General features: G+C 42.6%; 1 protein-coding gene across 3 annotated transcripts in view; it reads left to right on the plus strand.

Annotated features, from left to right (window-relative positions):
- The first annotated feature begins 542 nt into the window (after nucleotides 1-542).
- Nucleotides 543-17,961, plus strand: part of LOC148010701 (phosphatidylinositol 4-phosphate 5-kinase 9-like) — a 186,820-nt gene continuing 169,401 nt past the window's right edge. The window contains exon 1 of one of the 3 annotated variants that reach the window (XM_087671278.1): nucleotides 543-708. The gene's annotated coding sequence lies outside the window, so the exon portion shown is untranslated. The remainder of the gene's footprint in view (nucleotides 709-17,961) is intronic. The other 2 variants (XM_087671279.1, XM_087671276.1) reach the window with 2 other exon arrangements.

Below are 17,961 nucleotides of genomic sequence, written 5' to 3' on the forward strand. Positions count from 1 at the left end.
TGTGTGAAGCTGGGTACGTAACAACAACAACAACAACAACTTATAATGGCTTGCTAGAAACATATATGAAATGTTGTTACACTCTTAAATGCCTAATGTAAAATGATAAAGGACATAAGTCATTGATCTTATTTGTTTGGTTGCTTAATATATTAGTGGGAATCAAGCATGCACAGCTACACATGTAGAACTACATAAGTACCGTTCATTTCAGTTCCCCCCTTAAAGATTAGATGGGAATTGACATGATTGTATTAATAATAACAAAATGTCTCTTTTATACTATCTTATAATCGACGAATCTTTGTGCGTGAGTTGGATAAAAGGCAAAACAAAAGGGGCTTTAGCATGGCCAAATTCTCTTTTTGCCCCCTAAAGGTGGAAACTTGTCCCTTCTTCTAGGCCTTTACCATGAATCAGAAATGACGTGGCTTTGGGGAGGGCAAGAGCAATAATAATAAAAAGGGGAGAATCAAAAGGGGGAACATGGGAACCTTTGAAAAGCTTCTCGCCAAGGGAGGAGCAACAAGCCTTTTTATAGTGCTCTACGTATACATCACCTTTCTTTCCATTCGAGAGGCACGAGGGCCTCCCTCCTCTCTCATCATCAACAACCATCGAGCCTCTTTATCATTGCTGCTGCACCTGCTCCAAGCTGCATGTCGCGCTCCCGCTGTCCTTCCAACACACACACACACACAAGAACAGGTATGCCTCTCATTAAGCTTGCAGCCATGGCTGCCTGGCTCCTTTCTTTGTCTCAGTTGTCATGCACGATCTTCCATCTATATTCATTACGCTTGCAGCCATGCCCGCACAAGGCTCATTTCCTTGGTTTCAGTTTTTCCAAGTTGCATCTTGCATTTTATATCCTAGCTTCCTTTCAGCTTCGTGTCATGCATTTCTTTTCTTGTATTTGCCCCCTCAGATCGTGATTTTTTCTTGGTCATTCGTCATGATATAACAAGATGGCTGGATCATTAATTTCATCTTTTGTACTGGTTGTAAGCCCGATGGTTTTATGCTGCCACGAAGATATCTTGATCATTGATTCATGGTATTGGTTTTAAGCCAGATGGTCTCATGATGCCACAAGGACAGCTTGATCATTGATTTATCCTATTGGTTGTAGTCAAATGATTGCCATTGCATGCGTGCATACGTACTGCAAAATTGAGCGAGGAGATCAGCAAAACATACCTAGAACACCAACATTTCGTAAGGGATTATTGATTCGTCTTTGGTATTGGTTGTAAGTCAGATGGTTTTTTGTGACCCCACAAGATAGCTTGATCAAGATTTGCTTTCGGATATTGATTGTAAGCCAAATGGCTGCCATTGTATACATACGATACGTACTTCACAAATGAGTAAGAAGAGTTGAACAGACATGCATGGAACCCCAATATTTAGTACAAGATTTATCGCATGTATTTGCACATCTGCGCATCTGACTGCACAGTATGCCCATTGGCATTTAAATGCAGGATACTCAATGAGTGCATTCTTAGAACTGCACGCATCTTATATGTGCATGATCGTTGCATAGGGGGTTGAGAATAAACAAATAAACAAAATCTACAATTTGAAATCTAGAATATTGAGTCACACGTTGGTATCAACAAACTTATAAATGTACTCGTGTGAATCTGAGTGTTGAAGAGAGTCCTGTTAAGAGCCAATGCTTACCAACAGTTTATTAGTATTGCTTGTAAGGGCATGCTTAGGTGACGTTTGGTCTCTCCATGCAGTTCTTGCAGCAAAACAATCAGCCCTAGTTAACATGTAGTAATGGTCGTCCAAAACAGGCTGCCTGGATCTGCCTGCCATTGCTGCATGACTGCTGGAATTGCCCACCACCCAGCCTGCCCACCTGACGAGGAGGTGACTTGTAACAAAGACATCTGCACATAGGCAGCACATATTTATTCGGTGGATTTGTACCCTGATCGTGCTTCGTTTAAGATGCCCGTGATGTATTTGATAAGCTACTAGTTCAGGATGCAGTCTCATGGAATGCCCTTATTGCAGCATACACTGACCACATGATGTTCGTGGAAGGCTGGAAGCTGTAAACTATTTCTATTAATTGCTGTTGGAGGGAGTATGTTCTCATTCTATGATAACAAACGCAAGTTTGAAACCTTGTGGTGACAGCATGATTTAGGAACAGCCTATGAGTTACACATTGGAGCAGCTGAAAGGGAATCAGTGAGCGAGTTGCTTGTGGGCAAGGAGTTGGTGGACATGTGCAGCTCACTTGTAGAAGCACAAAAATTATTTGACAGCTTTGCTGTTTGTGATTTAGACCCATTGGACTGATGATGGGATACACTGAACAAGGATTCAGTCATGAGACATTAAACTGCTTCCAAGAAATGAAACTGGACAGCCTGCCTCCTAGTCCTGTAGCATTTGGCTGCTGCTTGAAAGCTTGCAGCACCATAGGGTCTTCAGAAACAGGTAGAGAAGAGAGTGACTCACTTTCAGAAGTATGTAGTGTGTTTGACAAGCTGCCTGTTCGAAATGTTGTGTCATTGTGAGGAAGGCTTATAGCAAGAACCATGAAGGCAACATGGCTATACAATGTTTTAAGCATGAGAACGCAGAATGTTGAATTGAGCTCTATCGTGTTTCTTCGTCTACTTGCTGCATGCAGCCATTTCAGCCTGGTTCTGGATGGAGAAAATAATTGCAAGTTAAACAAACCGACACTCTGCATTCAATTTTCCAATAAGACAAGTATATCCCAAATCATTAGTGAACAAAGGAATGGGAGAATCTTGAACATGGAAGGGTTCCAAAGATTCAAAGAAGAGTGCAATCTAGCACGTGATTTGAAGACCCCAAAGTGCATGTGCAATGTCTCGAAAGGAGCCGATTCGAAGAGCCCATGCATATATTGCATGTGTGTTGCAAAGGAGCTTGATAAAAAGAATTGGAAAAAGGCACTTGATAGGCACCTCAAAGATCCGGATTTTAGAGCAAATTTGGATATTCCCTTCTCTAGAGTCCATATTTGTACAATGCATGCTATGTGCAAAATCCTTTGAGAAATTAGTTTTCTTGTACGGTGGACTCTATCTTATAAAGAAATACCATAATGTAGAAACACAAATACAAGCATATGACAAAGCATAAACTGAATAGAACATAGTTAGGGTTAGGGTAACTCAGAGACAATGAACGTAGTGAAGATCATAAATGAATGAATATATATAATACAATGCTCATACAACAAACACACTATGTAGTGAAGAGATACCATACCTTGAACTCTTGTGTCTGGAGGACCGAGGTAGAGGTAATGAGCTGGAGACTATATCATACGCTTGATGGATCCCGAAACACAGCAAGAAAACCTCCAAAATGTTTGGTAGCAGCAAATGGAGCAGTATATGCCGGATTTGAGTCAAATAGAGTAGCGAGGAGAGAGAATTGCAAAACGCAGAGCTAGAGGACATGGAGTGCAAGATGGCAGTTGGAAAGGCCAAACATAGCAATTAGGAGGGTCGCCAGGTTGCATGGACTGCAAATGCAGCCCTAGATGCAGGTCCTCAGGTTGAACACAGCCTTTTGGGAGCAGGTGACAGTTGACAGTAGCAAACATGGATAAAATATGTGTAAGAAGGTTGGAAATAGGTGCCGGATGGATGAAGACAATATCAGGCAGCCTTAGCTGAGATGTCCTTCGTAAAACAGGGTGTGGGCAGTGAAGCTAGATCACTTGAAACAGGCAAAAACCAAATTGGCTGAATGGGAGGGTAGGTTGTTTATTTATAGAAAGTTTGGGACCTCCCAAAATAGGGTTTACATGTGGGACACTGAAACTCTCTTGAATTGCTCCCAGTTTAAAAGAATGATTTAAACTCATTAATTAACTTAAGTTTTGGGGCTGTTTAATTAAAGCTAATGGTAATTAAAGAGTAATGTGTCATGACTTATGAGGTGTACCTAATGGAGATGAAAGGAAAGGCGCACTTAATGGAGATAGAAGGGAAGGTGCAACGGAAATAGAGGGTGGGATGGATGGGAGATTAAATGGATTGGTTGATGCAGTTATTGAATATGATTTTGATTCCTTTTGTCTATTAAATGCATTGGATGAAAATGAAGATGATTCACCTACTTTAAAATGACCTTGAGAAGGAAAATCTAAAGGAAAAGAAGGGACATATCTTACGAGTGTTTGACTTAATCTTTTGTACTCATCACCCTTTCTTCGTGTTAAGAAACAAAAGTCTATCTTCTTCAAGACTTATGAACCAATTACGTGTTTGCATAGTCTCTTCTTCATGAGAATCAACTATATCTTACTAAAAAGAGGAAGTGGACTCAAAAGATGGAGAAGTGTAGTGTTGCATATCTAATATAGGAGTGAATGAAGATGGAGATGTAAATAGCATAGATGAAAGAGGGAGAGGTGGAGAAGAAAGCGGTAAAGAGATGAAGGGTTTGTATGCCATGCTTGTTTCCATGTCAGGATGGCTAGTCCTTTATGGAGCTTCTGTCTTTCTTGCAAAATCATTAGACCGGCACACCGAATCTAAAGAGAAAAACTCAGATTTACCTTCAATTTGTTGTTGAGTGCGATATGTGACAATGAGATCATACTTGTCTCTAGAAATCTTGTACGGTCTCTGGATTCCATGGTAGTCTGATGTCTCTTCAACAGTGCCAAAAGTTGGATGAGCAAGTTGTGAGGCTCACTTCGTCCCATTTCTTGATGGACTTGGCTTGGAAGAATGAAATGGTGATGTAGTGTTCAAAGTTATTTTTCCCTCTTGTTGTTCTTGCTTCTTGCGAAAGGCTTTCAGATCAAAGGCCTAGGTTTCTTCGAAGAGATCCTTGCTTTGATACCATGTAAGGGAATACACTAACGTAGAAACACAAATACCAGCGTATAATAGAGCATAAACTAAATAGAATATAGTTAGGATTGGGGTAACTCGGAGACAATGAACACAATGAATATCATAAATGAATGATTTTGTATGATACAATGCTTATGTAGCAAACACACTATGCAATGAAGTAATAGTATACCTTGAATTCTTGTGTCTCAGGACTAAGGCAAAGGTAATGAGTTGGAGAGTATGTTGTACTCCTGACGGATCTCAAAGTGTAGCAAGCTAGTCCCCAAAACATTTGGCAGTAGCAAATGCAAAAGTAAATACTAGATCTAAGTTGGATGGTAGAGTAGTGAGGAGAGAGGAAATTGCAAAATGTAGGGTATTGATGATGGTGATAGCTTGATCTATAGCTAGATGGACCAAACACTGCAATTTGGAGGATGTGGAGTGTAGGGCGATAGTTGGAGAGGCGAAATGCAAGAATTAGGAGGGTCGTCAGGCGGGACGGACTGCAAACGCAGCCTAAATGCAGGTCGCCCGGTTGAACACACCCTTTTGGGAGGAGGTGATAGCTAGTGGCAGCAAACAAGGGTAAAAACCTATATGAGAAGGTTGAAAATAGGTGCCGGATGGATGAAGATAATGTCAAACAGCCTCGGTTGATATGTTCTTTGTAAACGGGGTGTAGGCAGCGAAGCTAGATTACTTGAAACCTGCAAGAATGAGATTGGCTAAATGGGAGGTTAGGCTGTCTAGTCATAGAAAGTTTGGGGCCTCTCAAATTAGGGTATACATGTGGGACATTGAAACTCTCTTGAATTGCTCTTAGTCTAAAAGAATGGTTAAAACTCATTAATTAACTTGAGTTTTGGGGCTGTTTAATTAAAACGAATGGTAATTTAGCTCAACATATCCAAGGTCTCGACTTGTTTATGAGGCAAAAAAGCATCTTGCAACATCTTTGTGAATATCACCGCATTTGTGATTTGCATGTGGAGTAGTCAACTAGTAGGGGACTTTGACATAAATAGTAGATGGTATGAAGAAAACTGCTAGGGTTTGTACTGAGAAAACACAAAGTGTACAACCATGACAAAAACGCAGAGACACAGAAATCAAAACTCAAACCCTAAACGTAAAACTCAAAACACAGAAACTCAAACACAAACAAAAGAAGGGAGAGAAGAACACAACTCAAATACAAAAACTCAAAACACAGAAACTCAAACTCAAAACTCAAACACAAACAAAAGAAGGGAGAGAAGAACACAACTTTGAAGTGAATGAATACCATAAATGAATGTAAGAGTGTACAAATACTCAAGGGTAGAGCAAAGTATCAGAAAGTGGCATCCACCATCGGAGACAGATTCCAAGTCTATGACCATCAGTTAGAGTGAAGAATCTGCAAAATGATGATGCCAAAAGGGCCTGGAGCACCAAACACAAGTAGGAGAAGCTATGGGGATGGAAGGCGACCCCCAGATTAGTGTAAATGCAAATCGTGGATATTGCATGGATGAGGAGGAGCACTAGTACCTGTCGCTTGGAGGAAGAGACACCAAATGCAAGTAACTAGTGTGAGGTGCCTTCTCCAACAGACCCGGAGGAGTCCTCTTAGTAGTTGATTGAAATTCATGTCCATGCACATCACCATCTAGTCTCCCTATGGGAAACCTAGGACTTAGTTAAACATGGGAATCTCAGTTCTACTTCACACGGGAAGTGTGGACAAGTCACCCCTAACGGCAATCTAACACCCACTTAAGAAAGACCACTTTATAATCAATCAAAGGCAGGAATGAGGTTAACACCGCACTTGGTTCAAAGAGAGTGAGAGATGGGGGAGAGTGTAACTCGATCCCCCTACCCATAAGGTAAAATCTTAGCTCCAGTCCCCTAAAACGGTGTTAAACTTGGTAACTAATTCTATCGATATTGGGAGGGTCACGATTTAATCAGCTTTATCTAGTGTTGGAAAGCTACCCGACTTATCGGGTCTATCCAACCATAGGCGTTCGATCGTTAGGATCGAAGCCTCCCACTTTCCTCGATTGGGTTTGCTTTAGTTTTCTAATTAGCAAAGCATACTACCATGTTGTTTGGATTCTTTTATTACTCCGTTAAATTGGGTTCGTTAAACTCAATCTTTAGCACATAACAAACAATTCAGAAATCAAATACTTTATTTAATAATAACAAGCAGAACCATCACTCCACAGAGTGGTACAAAATCCGTCTTTCTCCAGAAAGACACTGCCCAAGCCTAGGATAGGACCTTCCAATCCCTCGAGAGTGGACTGTATGTGATCGCACTCCGTCCGCGGTCAACAAGGAATTTACTGGCTTAGAGCCCCTCTAAGATTCCTTGAGCCTCATGAGCCATACTACATAGTAGAGGCACTTATCACTCAGCCCTTTCCCCTCTCAGGTGCTCGAATCAAAAACCAAAAACACCCGCCTCCCTTGAAAGCATAGGACCCCCACCCGCAGGTGAGTTTTTCCACACTCCGCAGAGTGTTAGGGAGCATTGGGTTGGAGATCCCAATTTCCCAAACCACCACAATCCATAACTCGTCCGGCTATGCAAGCATGGAATCATAAGAGGCATAATTCATCATTCGCAAATCCAAAAGTAGTCATAACCATCAATGTATGTGATGCATAGAATCTATCTCCCCTCATCAATTCCCGTATTCTTTCCTAAAAAGCAATTGATAATACTAACATGCTTTTGTAAGTTTAAGTACGTTCTAACTAATCGTAATCTATGTAACAGACTTATCCTATGGGTTTTTCTAACATTACTAACTTATCCCTAATTTTATCGTAAGATATAAAAAAACAATAGAAAAATTAGGAAGTTGTAGATAGCTTAAAAGTAATCATTTTCTTATGTACTAAACATGATTAACTCCGTTCGGCCATCCATCGTGATTATGGTTTATGACTGCAACCTTGGTTTGTTGTGGAATAACCGGTCCTTCGGGCTGAATGGATTCGGGGGTAACTTCCGCTTGCGCTTCAGCAACGACTACTTACTCGCGTTGGGGAGCTCTTTGAGCATGATCTCGCTTAGCATCTTGACGTCTCTTGGGAACCATGGGAGAAGCTTGATCGATTTGAGTAGCGGTCTCGTGTAGGTATGGAGAGAGAGAGCTTCGGCTGATTGCAGCAGAGCTTTGTCACGTCAACAACAGAGAGACTTTTGTATGGGTTGTTTTGATGTGACGCTCTATTCTTGTTTATATAGTAATTGGGGGGGGGGGGGGGGATAAAAGAGAGAACACTTACTTTTAGCATTTTTGATGACATCATCGATGATAAAGAGAAAACGCTTACTTTTAGCTTTTTCAATGACGACATCGATGATGTAGAGGGGGCTCCATTTTTGGAATGCAGCTTGGAGATGTGTTGCGTCGTCGGGCGGGTGTCACTCCAAGGCTCATGACCAAGGCGGCGACCAAGGCATAGGCCTTGGCATACTTGGCAATGGGCTACGAAGGCTTCGTTGGCACCGTTGGCTGCGCGTGAGAAGCTCCCACTAGTTGTAGGAAAAGCTTCCCGGGAGGGTACCCATTCCGCCAGTGTCGTCACCCAAGTGCACTTAACTGCCAAGTGACTATCCATTAGGCTAGTTCTTTTTGTTGTTCTATACTACAAACATAGTTTTAATAAGTTTTTCTTGGGAGGGTTTCCCAAGCCTTCCTTCCATGAACTGACATATAATACGTCACTAATTATCTTCAAATGTGCAATCTTTACCATTTTGTTTTCAACATAAATCAATTTTTGGAATGTATATGCACATTGTTTATTAAAATAAACTAAGTAATGGGGACATTACAACTGGAGTGTGTAGGAACTATTGTCTGGCTGGCCTGGTACCAAACGCAAGCTGTAGAAGGTGATGAAGATGTTGGCGATGGTTGGAAGATGCCTAATGTAGGGTGGAGGAAGGCGCCAAATAGTGGGTGACAGCTTGGAAGAAGACACTAGGGCATTGCAAGGGCTGATGGAGAGGTGGCAGCAGTCTCAAAGTCGCCAGTGGAAACAACTTAGGATTCGCTCAAGTGGTGCTCTGCACAATGAGATACAAGGTATGGTACATGCTAAAGAATGCTCATGTAGTAGGTGTCACTTGGAAAATGTCCCTCGTGGAGAAATTGTTCACTTGCCCAAGCACCCTAGTCCAAAGACAATGAAATCATGTAATGCAAAGAGAAAAGGTACCATGGGGGGGGAGAAGCCGATGTCGAAGATAGTGTTGAAGCTTGTAGAATACTAAGAAGGGTAGGAACCCCCTCTCAATCTGGATATCTATGTTGAAGGAGGAAGAGGAGCCTAATGTCAGTCGTTGTGTAGTGCGGAGAACCATGATGAATGGGAGAAGATGATGATGAAAAGGATGAAGCACCTTGTTGGAAGAGCAAGGTAGAAGTCACCGCCATGATAGCATAAAGAGAGATGCTGCACAATCCGTCTCGAGAGAGGAAGCCTCCATTCTGGAAGAAGAGCAAACACTCCTAGGATGATGAAACCATGATAGGAACGACGTGCATCCCCACGTCTTTAGCCCAACAAGGACCAAAGCAAACCTGCGAGTTAGCTCGATTGAAATACAAAACCCTGCAAAAGAGATAAGAATCTGCAAGCACAGAGTTCAGTAGTGAGATGCTTCAAAGCAAAACATAATAGAAAGAAAAGACCAACTGAAAGTACAATGCAATGAATGTGTATGTTGTGAGAACAGAGGATCGAGGTACAGCTGGGATTCAGTAGACAGTGTGAGAGTGAGAGATAGAGTTGAAGCACGACACCCAAGAGAATAGACTGAATGAGTGTAACTTGAAAGTACAAAGTACAACCCTTAAACCTTAGGGTTGTAGGGGGTGTTCACACCCGACACACACTAAGTGCCCAAATGTGTGTAACATAAGCACATAAGTACATACGACAATAAGACCATAAGTCTGGGGGAAAAAACCTCTCCTACCGAGAGTAAAAAGTGCCCTAGTGTCCTATTGATCACCGACACTCCCATATGAGCGTAGGCGTAAGTAAGGCGTGAGTCAAATACCCAACAAACCCCCCTGGAGTGAAGAGTGATCAAGAGTACAAGGATCATCTGCCACGAAAGGATATCAAATTTAAAGCATCTCGAAATGCTTCAAATTTGTCACGAGGAAGAGCTTTGGTGAAGATGTCTGCCACATTACTGGTGGTAGGACAATAGACAAGGCTGATATCACCTGCATGTAGCCTCTCTCTGACAAAGTGATAGTGAATCTCAATGTGTTTCGTGCGAGCATGAAACACTGGGTTCCGTGCCACTGCAATGGCACTCTGACTGTCAGTGAACAATGGAGTAGGCTCAGTAACAGATACATCCAATACGCATTCAACTGTGGTAGTGAAAGCTGCCTTGTATTCAGCTTCACATGACGATGTGGCAACAATGGATTGTTTCTTGCTAAGCCAAGAAATGCAAGAAGAGCCAAGAAAGAAACAATTGCCACTAGTGGAGTGACGTGTATCATAATCACCAGCCCAATCAGAATCACTGTAAGCATGTAACTGTAGTGGTCCCCCTTTGGCATAAAGCAACCCAAGAGAACGAGTACCCTGCAAGTAGCGAAAAACACGCTTGACAGCTTGCCAATGTGACATACGTGGCTGATGCATATACCTTCTTAAAGCTGAAACTGCAAACTGTATGTCCGGCCTAGTATTGCATAGATAGATAAGACATCCAACTGCAGGAGCATATGCATGTATATCAAACAAATCACTGTCATCATGTAATGACAGTTTCAGTCCAGGTTCCATGGGAGTACAAACTGGCTTGCAATCCTGTAAGCCAAACTTCTCAAGAAGCTGCCCAATATACCTTAACTGTGATAATACCTCGAGCATTATGTATGAACTGGATGCCCAAGTAGTAATGCAAAACTCCCAAGTCAGACATGTCAAAAGTTTGCTGCAAATTTTGTTTGAATGCTGAAATCTGATCAGCATGTGTTCCAGTGAGCAAAAGTTCATCAACATAAAGACATAAAATCAGCATAGATCCCCCTTCTTTACATACGTAAAGGGTAGACTCAGATGAGCTGTTTAGAAACCCCTGACCAAGCAAGAAAGCATCTATTTTTTCATACCAAGCTCTAGGAGCTTGTTTCAAACCATATAGTGCCTTTTTAAGCTTGCATACCAAATGTTCTGAGCCTTCAACTGCAAAACCAATGGGCTGCTGTACATAAACTTCCTCCTGAAGTTCCCCATGTAAAAATGCAGTCTTGATATCTAGCTGATGTACTGTCCAACCATAATGTGCAGCCAAAGCAATCATAGACCTGATGGTCGTCCTACGGGAAGTAGGAGCAAATGTCTCCTCATAATCAATGCCCTTTTTCTGTGTGTAGCCTTTAGCTACCAGCCGTGCCTTGTATTTATCAATGGATCCATCTGCTTTTCTTTTCAATTTGTAGACCCATTTCGTTCCAATGGCTTTCTTCCCAAATGGCAAGGACACCAAATCCCAAGTTTGATTCTTAGTAATAGAATCTAATTCAGCTTGCATAGCTGCCATCCAATGCACACTGTGTTGTGCATCCTTATAACATTCAGGCTCTTCATTATCAAAAGTACTTGCTGCCATAATAAACTCCATGGTATGTGCTGAATCATGCAAACGAGTTTGCCTTCTAGTACGACCAGCCATGGGTGCATCCAAAGGACTATCTTGCATAGTCTGCAAATACCATCTAGGTAGCTGTCTAGCATCCTGGCTTTGTGCAAGCTCTTGCTGAATTTCAGTTTCAGCATGATGCTGAATATTCCGATCAGCCAATGGCTGAATTTCATGTTGTGAACCTCCAGCTGAATCACCAAAAGTAATGGGCAGCAGCCCTTCAAAAACATCACGGGCAGCCTGATATGTGTCTAAACCAGCCAAGGATAATTCTGATTTTTCATCAAAAACAACATCCCTGCTGACAAAAACCTTCTTCGTAACGGGATCATAGAGTCTGTAGCCTTTGCTCTCATTGCTATATCCCATAAAAATGCACTTAACAGCCTTGTTGTCCAATTTTCTTCTAAGTACCTGTGGAATATGGGCATAGGCAAGACACCCAAAGGTACGAAAGTGACCAACAGAAGGTTTACGGCTGTTCCAAGCCTCAAATGGTGTGATGGTCTTCAAGGCTTTGGTAGGGCATCTGTTCAAAATATGGCAAGCACACATGACTGTTTCCATCCCAAAACTATGAGGCAAGCTCTTTGCCTTCAGCATACATCTGGCCATCTCCATGAGTGACCGATTTTTCCTCTCTGCTACCCCATTCTGCTGTGGAGTATAAGCTGTAGTATACTGATGGACTATGCCCTTCTGCTGCAAAAAAGAATTGAGCATAGAGGACATGTATTCCCCCCCTCGGTCCGAACGGAGAGTCTTAATTTTGCATCCAGATTGGTTTTCAACAAGTGCATTGAAAGCCAAAAATACATCATACACTTCTGACTTCTTTTTCAAACAGTAGACCCAGCAAAAACGTGTGAAGTCATCAATGAATGTCACAAAATAATAGCAACCACCCAATGACATGGTCTGCATAGGCCCACAAACATCTGAATGCACCAACTGCAATCTGGTTGTTGCTCTGAAAGCAACATCACGAGGAAATGAGAACCGATGCATTTTCCCCAAAATGCATCCCTCGCATAAGTGCTCAGGAGGTCTCTCCAAGAGATGTAAGCCATCCAGCATCTGAGTACGCTTCAAAAGCATCAAGCTGCCAAAGTTTACATGCCCTAAACGAGCATGCCATAACTCTGCCTGTGTCATAGCAGGAGTAAGAGTGGATGTCAAGTATGCTGATTGATCTACTGAAAGAGCATCCAACTCATATAAACCATGACACAAAGATCCTGTCAAGACCAAAGTCATGCATTCTTTTTCTCGAACCATGCAACGGTCATCATCAAAGGTGACCTGCATACCACAACGTGCCAAAGAAGAAATAGAAAGCAAATTCTTCTTTATTCCAAGCACAAACAAAGCATCCTGCAGAGGCGGAGAATAGAGCCATCAATGGCTGTGAGCTGAATCTCCCCAATACCACGAACAGGGTATGATGCATTATTGGCACACTGTACCGATTTCCCAACGGGAGGTGCACTAACTGAAGCAAACAAATCTCTGCGAGATGTAATATGTCTAGAAGCACCACTGTCAAAGAACCAAGTGTCAGCATCCTCTGTAGAGCTAAGTGCTCTATCGGCCCAAGAGATGTCATAACTGCAAGTGTAAAAACAATAGTCCCTGTCCACAACAAAGGACGCAGACTCACTAGCAGTGGAAGGAGTAGTAGAAACAGACATTGCTGACTCCTTCTTCTTCTCTTTGGCAATGCGCTTTCTGCACTCGGTGATATAGTGGCCGGGCTTCTTACAATAGTGACATTTTCCTTTCTTTGCTTGCGTCCCCCCTTGTTACTGATTCTGCGATGTGCCCGAAGTGCCAGAACTCTGTGGAGCATTTTTCGCCTTGCTGTTCTTGCCTTTCTGTCTTGCCACAAAAGCCTGCTCAGAGACTATAGCATCCACACCACTATTTTTCCGTGTTTGCTCCTCCTCTAGAAGCAAACTAACCAGCTGAATGAAAGTGAGTGGGTGCTCAGCAATCCTCATGGTGAGGTTTAATGCAGTATGAAAAGACAAGTACGAAGGAGGTAAGGAATTCAAGGTGGTGGATATCAACTGTGCATTCGAAAAATACTCATCTACATTCATGAGCTGCTCCCTTAAGTCCTGAATCTTATTTAAGTGATCCTGCATAGAATCACCTTCATGCATCTTCAAAGTTTCCAACTCTTTCTTCAAGAAAGAGATCCGAGTCTCATTCTTTCCTGCAAACATATGCTTCAAAGTCAACCATGCATCTCGTGAAGAAGATGCCGAACGGATATGAGCTATGATGGACCGCTGAACTGCCAGAGCAATCAACGACAAGGCCTGTGCATCACGGGTATCCCAAGCTTTTTGAGCTGCAGTTCTTGGAGGAAGTGGCTGAGGTGGAGCGGGCTGAGGTCCCCGTTGTCCACGTGCGCCATGGGGAGGAGGAGTAACGGGAGCTACAACTCCCGGTCGAGTTTCCTCTCCACTGACATAATCCCATAAATTCTTGGCCACTAATACATTCTTCATCATGAATGACCAAAGGGAATAGTTGTTTCCGTCCAGTCTGTCTTCCTTGGATACATACGTAAAGACATCACCTCCGTGATTTGCCATGATGACAAATTTCCAAAGACAAAATGAGCAATGTCAAAGCAGTATGAACTGGAAATCTGCAAATTTCCAGAAATTGCAGCAAAACGTTTCTGCAATTAATGTGCAAGGGCGTACTCTGTTAGAAAACTGTCTTTTAATGCACGCTTCCCAAGGTGCAAACAGTGCACTGCAACACTGTTATCTCAAAATCCCCAAAATTTTTTGCCAAAATTTCTGTCAAAACAGTCTTTCTGTGACTGTACCAGCAGTTCAAATGCAACTGTCCCCAAAATACACAAAAGCCCCAAAATTTCTGATGACCCAGTCCAGAAATTTGCATCAAATTTGTTTCACACCTGTGCTGTGCCTGCGGTCCCTGCTGCGTATGAACCTCCTCTGCCAGAAATTGATTCTGGACTAAAATTAAAAATTTTGTTTTTAAAGAAAAACACACCTGACGTGGTCAGGGCGGACGAGCAGACTGACAGGTCTGACGTGGACTCGTCAGACGGCGGGCAGGACAGTCGTGAGCTGACGTGGAGGCGTCAAACGGGCGGGTAGGACAGTCGCGAGTTGTGTGGTGGGCTGGCTGGTCGTCAGGCGGGCGGCAGTGCTGACGTGGACTGCAGCGACGAACAGCGCGCTGGCGGACGTGGACTGCTTCAACGCGTTGGCAAACGTCGGCGCCTGCTGCTGACTTGACGCCTGACGAGACTGACGTGGCTTCTGCAGACAAGACTGACGAGACTGACATGGCTTCTGCAGACAAGACTGACGTTGCGCTGGAAATAGGTTGCGTGCCCCAAGTTAGCTAGAGATGTCTGCTCTGTAAGCTGGAGGCAAGAAGCGACGTCTTATGAACAGCACTGGCGTGCTAAAGACTGATGACTTGGAGCAGACGCTGAGCAGAGGTGGCTCGGGTGCGGTCAGAACTGCACGCTGCAGGTAGGAGCTGAGCTCAGAGCTGAGCTCTGATACCAAATGTGAGAACAGAGGATCGAGGTACAGCTGGGATTTAGTAGACAGTGTGAGAGTGAGAGACAGAGTTGAAGCACGACACCCAAGAGAATAGACTGAATGAGTGTAACCTGAAAGTACAAAGTACAACCCTTAAACCTCAGGGTTGTAGGGGGTGTTCACACCCGACACACACTAAGTGCCCAAATGTGTGTAACATAAGCACATAAGTACATACGACAATAAGACCATAAGTCTGGGGGAAAAAACCTCTCCTACCGAGAGTAAAAAGTGCCCTAGTGTCCTATTGATCACCGACACTCCCATATGAGCATAGGCGTAAGTAAGGCGTGAGTCAAATACCCAACATATGTGTGTGAGTAAATGCAGTGAAAGACATAAAAATGGAAAAGCTAAGGATAATGAATCCTATGGGCTTGACTCTAAGAGTACAAAACCTTTAGGGAGTTGTTCCCAGATAGGTCTTGATTCTTTGGTTCCGTTTGAGAAAGAGGTATCACCCTTGGATTGGATTGCTTTCGCATCTTGTGAGTTCTTGCCACTGTTGGTTTTCCCTCTTGAAGAAAAGGCAATCAACCCCCTTTGCTCTAAATAAGACTGTGATGAGGATTTATTGTGGACTTAATCGTGTAGCGTCGTATAACGCAAGAACTGACACTTAAATTGGTAGAAGGTCGGCAATCTAGGTTGTGAGATGACGTGTTGGATGGAATTGAAGTATTTTTCGGGCAACTTATTCAAGAAGAATGCAACCTAATCGTTGTTTGACTTCCGAGAGCCAGTAGTGGCGAACTCGGCAAGTAACCATCTATATTCAGCCAACTTGACTTTCAGATCATCCCCTTCCTTAATAGAGAACTCTTGAAGCTCAAAGTTGAGATTTATGTGCCGAGTACGATCTCTGGTCACATAGCAAAAAGAAAAATACCCCACATACATATACACATACAACATAAAGGAAAGAACCCATAAAGCAAGGATATCACATGGACTTGGCCATAAGAAGCTTTAATATAGTAGTAAAATAAAAAACCATTAACCACATCAACACTAAACAAACCAATGAGCCTCTTGGCCTAATGAGATCAACCATTTCACTATAAAATAAATGGCCCTCTTGGCCTAACAAAATTAAATGTTAAATATAATAGGAACAACCCTCTTGGCCTAACAAAATATAGCCATCAAGCACACCATTCAACAACCTACTGCTGAAAGAAAACCTTTAGTCTCCACATAAACCATACTAAAGCACAAAACTAGACCAAGGGGATGACCATTTAGGCCCTACAGTAAATGCATCAAATTAGCTAGCTCCTCTGCATAAATGGCAAGGGGTGTCCAACAAATATGCCGTTGAAAAATCTAATGCATCCATGACAGAATAGGAAGATGGTCAATCACTACCTCGCTCATAACCCGTACTAACCATCGGAGGTCAAAATAGGACATATCAGCAGGAAATCCCCACAATAGCCTTAATATATACACGGGAGAGTGCGTAAAGGGTCTTTACACCTAACAACCTCCCACTTAAAGGTCCTAAGCGAACCTTTAACCAACTCCCACAAGTCTAATGCAATGCCCATGTTGAGCCTTTGCAAGACATTTAGTGAGAACATCTGCAGGGTTATCCTGTGATTTGATCTTAGTCAGGGTGACTAGACCATAATCTAGAACCTGTTTGATAAAATGATACCGAACATGAATATGTTTGGTACGTGCATGAAACATGGCATTCTTAGCCGGGCATATAGTGCTCTGGCTATCACATCTAAGTACAGGTGTTTTGGTGGGCAGCCCAAAATCCTTGACCAAACGACCAAGCCAAACTGCTTCTTTTGAAGCTTTAGTGGCTGAAATATATTCAGCCTCAGTGGTAGAGAGTGCTACTATTTTTTGCAATCTAGAGCACCAAGAAACCGCCCCACCCATCAAGATAAAGATATATCCGCTAGTAGACTTGTGAGTATCCAAGTCACTTGCCATGTCTGTATCACAATACCCCTGCAGATTCAACGTACCCTTGCCATAGCAAATGCATTTTCTTTGTGTGCCCTTAAGGTACCGTAAGATGCATTTCACTGCTTCCCAATGTGCTTTGCTAGGATTTGACATGAACTTGCTTACTCCCACTGCATAAGCAATGTCAGGTCTAGTAGCAACCATAGCATACATGAGTGAACCACAAGCTGAAGCATAAGGAACACCCTTCATAGTATTGGTTGTCTTATCATCTTTTGGGCAATTTGCTTTGCCAAGCTTAAGATAGGATGTAAAAGGTACACCAAGAGGCTTAGCATCAGCCATAGAAAAACGACCAAGCACTTTGTTGATGTACTTTTCTTGTGAGAGAAATAAGAGTTGTTGCTCTCTATCTTGTGTTATACGCATGTCCAAAATATGTTCAGCTGCACCCAAATCCTTCATAGAAAAGGCTAAATTCACCTGCCTTTTCAATGCATTAATTTGGCTTTTATACTTACTGGCAATAAGCATATCATCCACATAAAGCACAAGTATAATAATGCTTCCATCATCAGCATTCTTAATATATAAGCAGTGATCTGCACTATTCCTTTTAAAACCATGTGAGAGCATGAAGGCATCAAACTTTTTATACCATTGTCTAGGAGCTTGTTTCAAACCATACAACCTTCTCTTAAGCTTACATACCAAATGCTCCTTTCCATGTATAACAAAGCCTTCGGATTGTTTCATGTATAGCTCTTCTTCCAGGTCACCATGCAGAAATGTAGTTCTAACATCCATCTGATCAAGTTCAAGATCCATAGATGCTATAATGGCAAATAACACTCAAAGACTGGTCATTTTGACAATAGGAGAGAACACTTCC

Source organism: Lygodium microphyllum, chromosome 29, assembly GCF_053477565.2.
Source record: "Lygodium microphyllum isolate KBCC chromosome 29, Lygodium_microphyllum_v1.1.10, whole genome shotgun sequence".
NCBI classification, from domain to species: domain Eukaryota; kingdom Viridiplantae; phylum Streptophyta; class Polypodiopsida; order Schizaeales; family Lygodiaceae; genus Lygodium; species Lygodium microphyllum.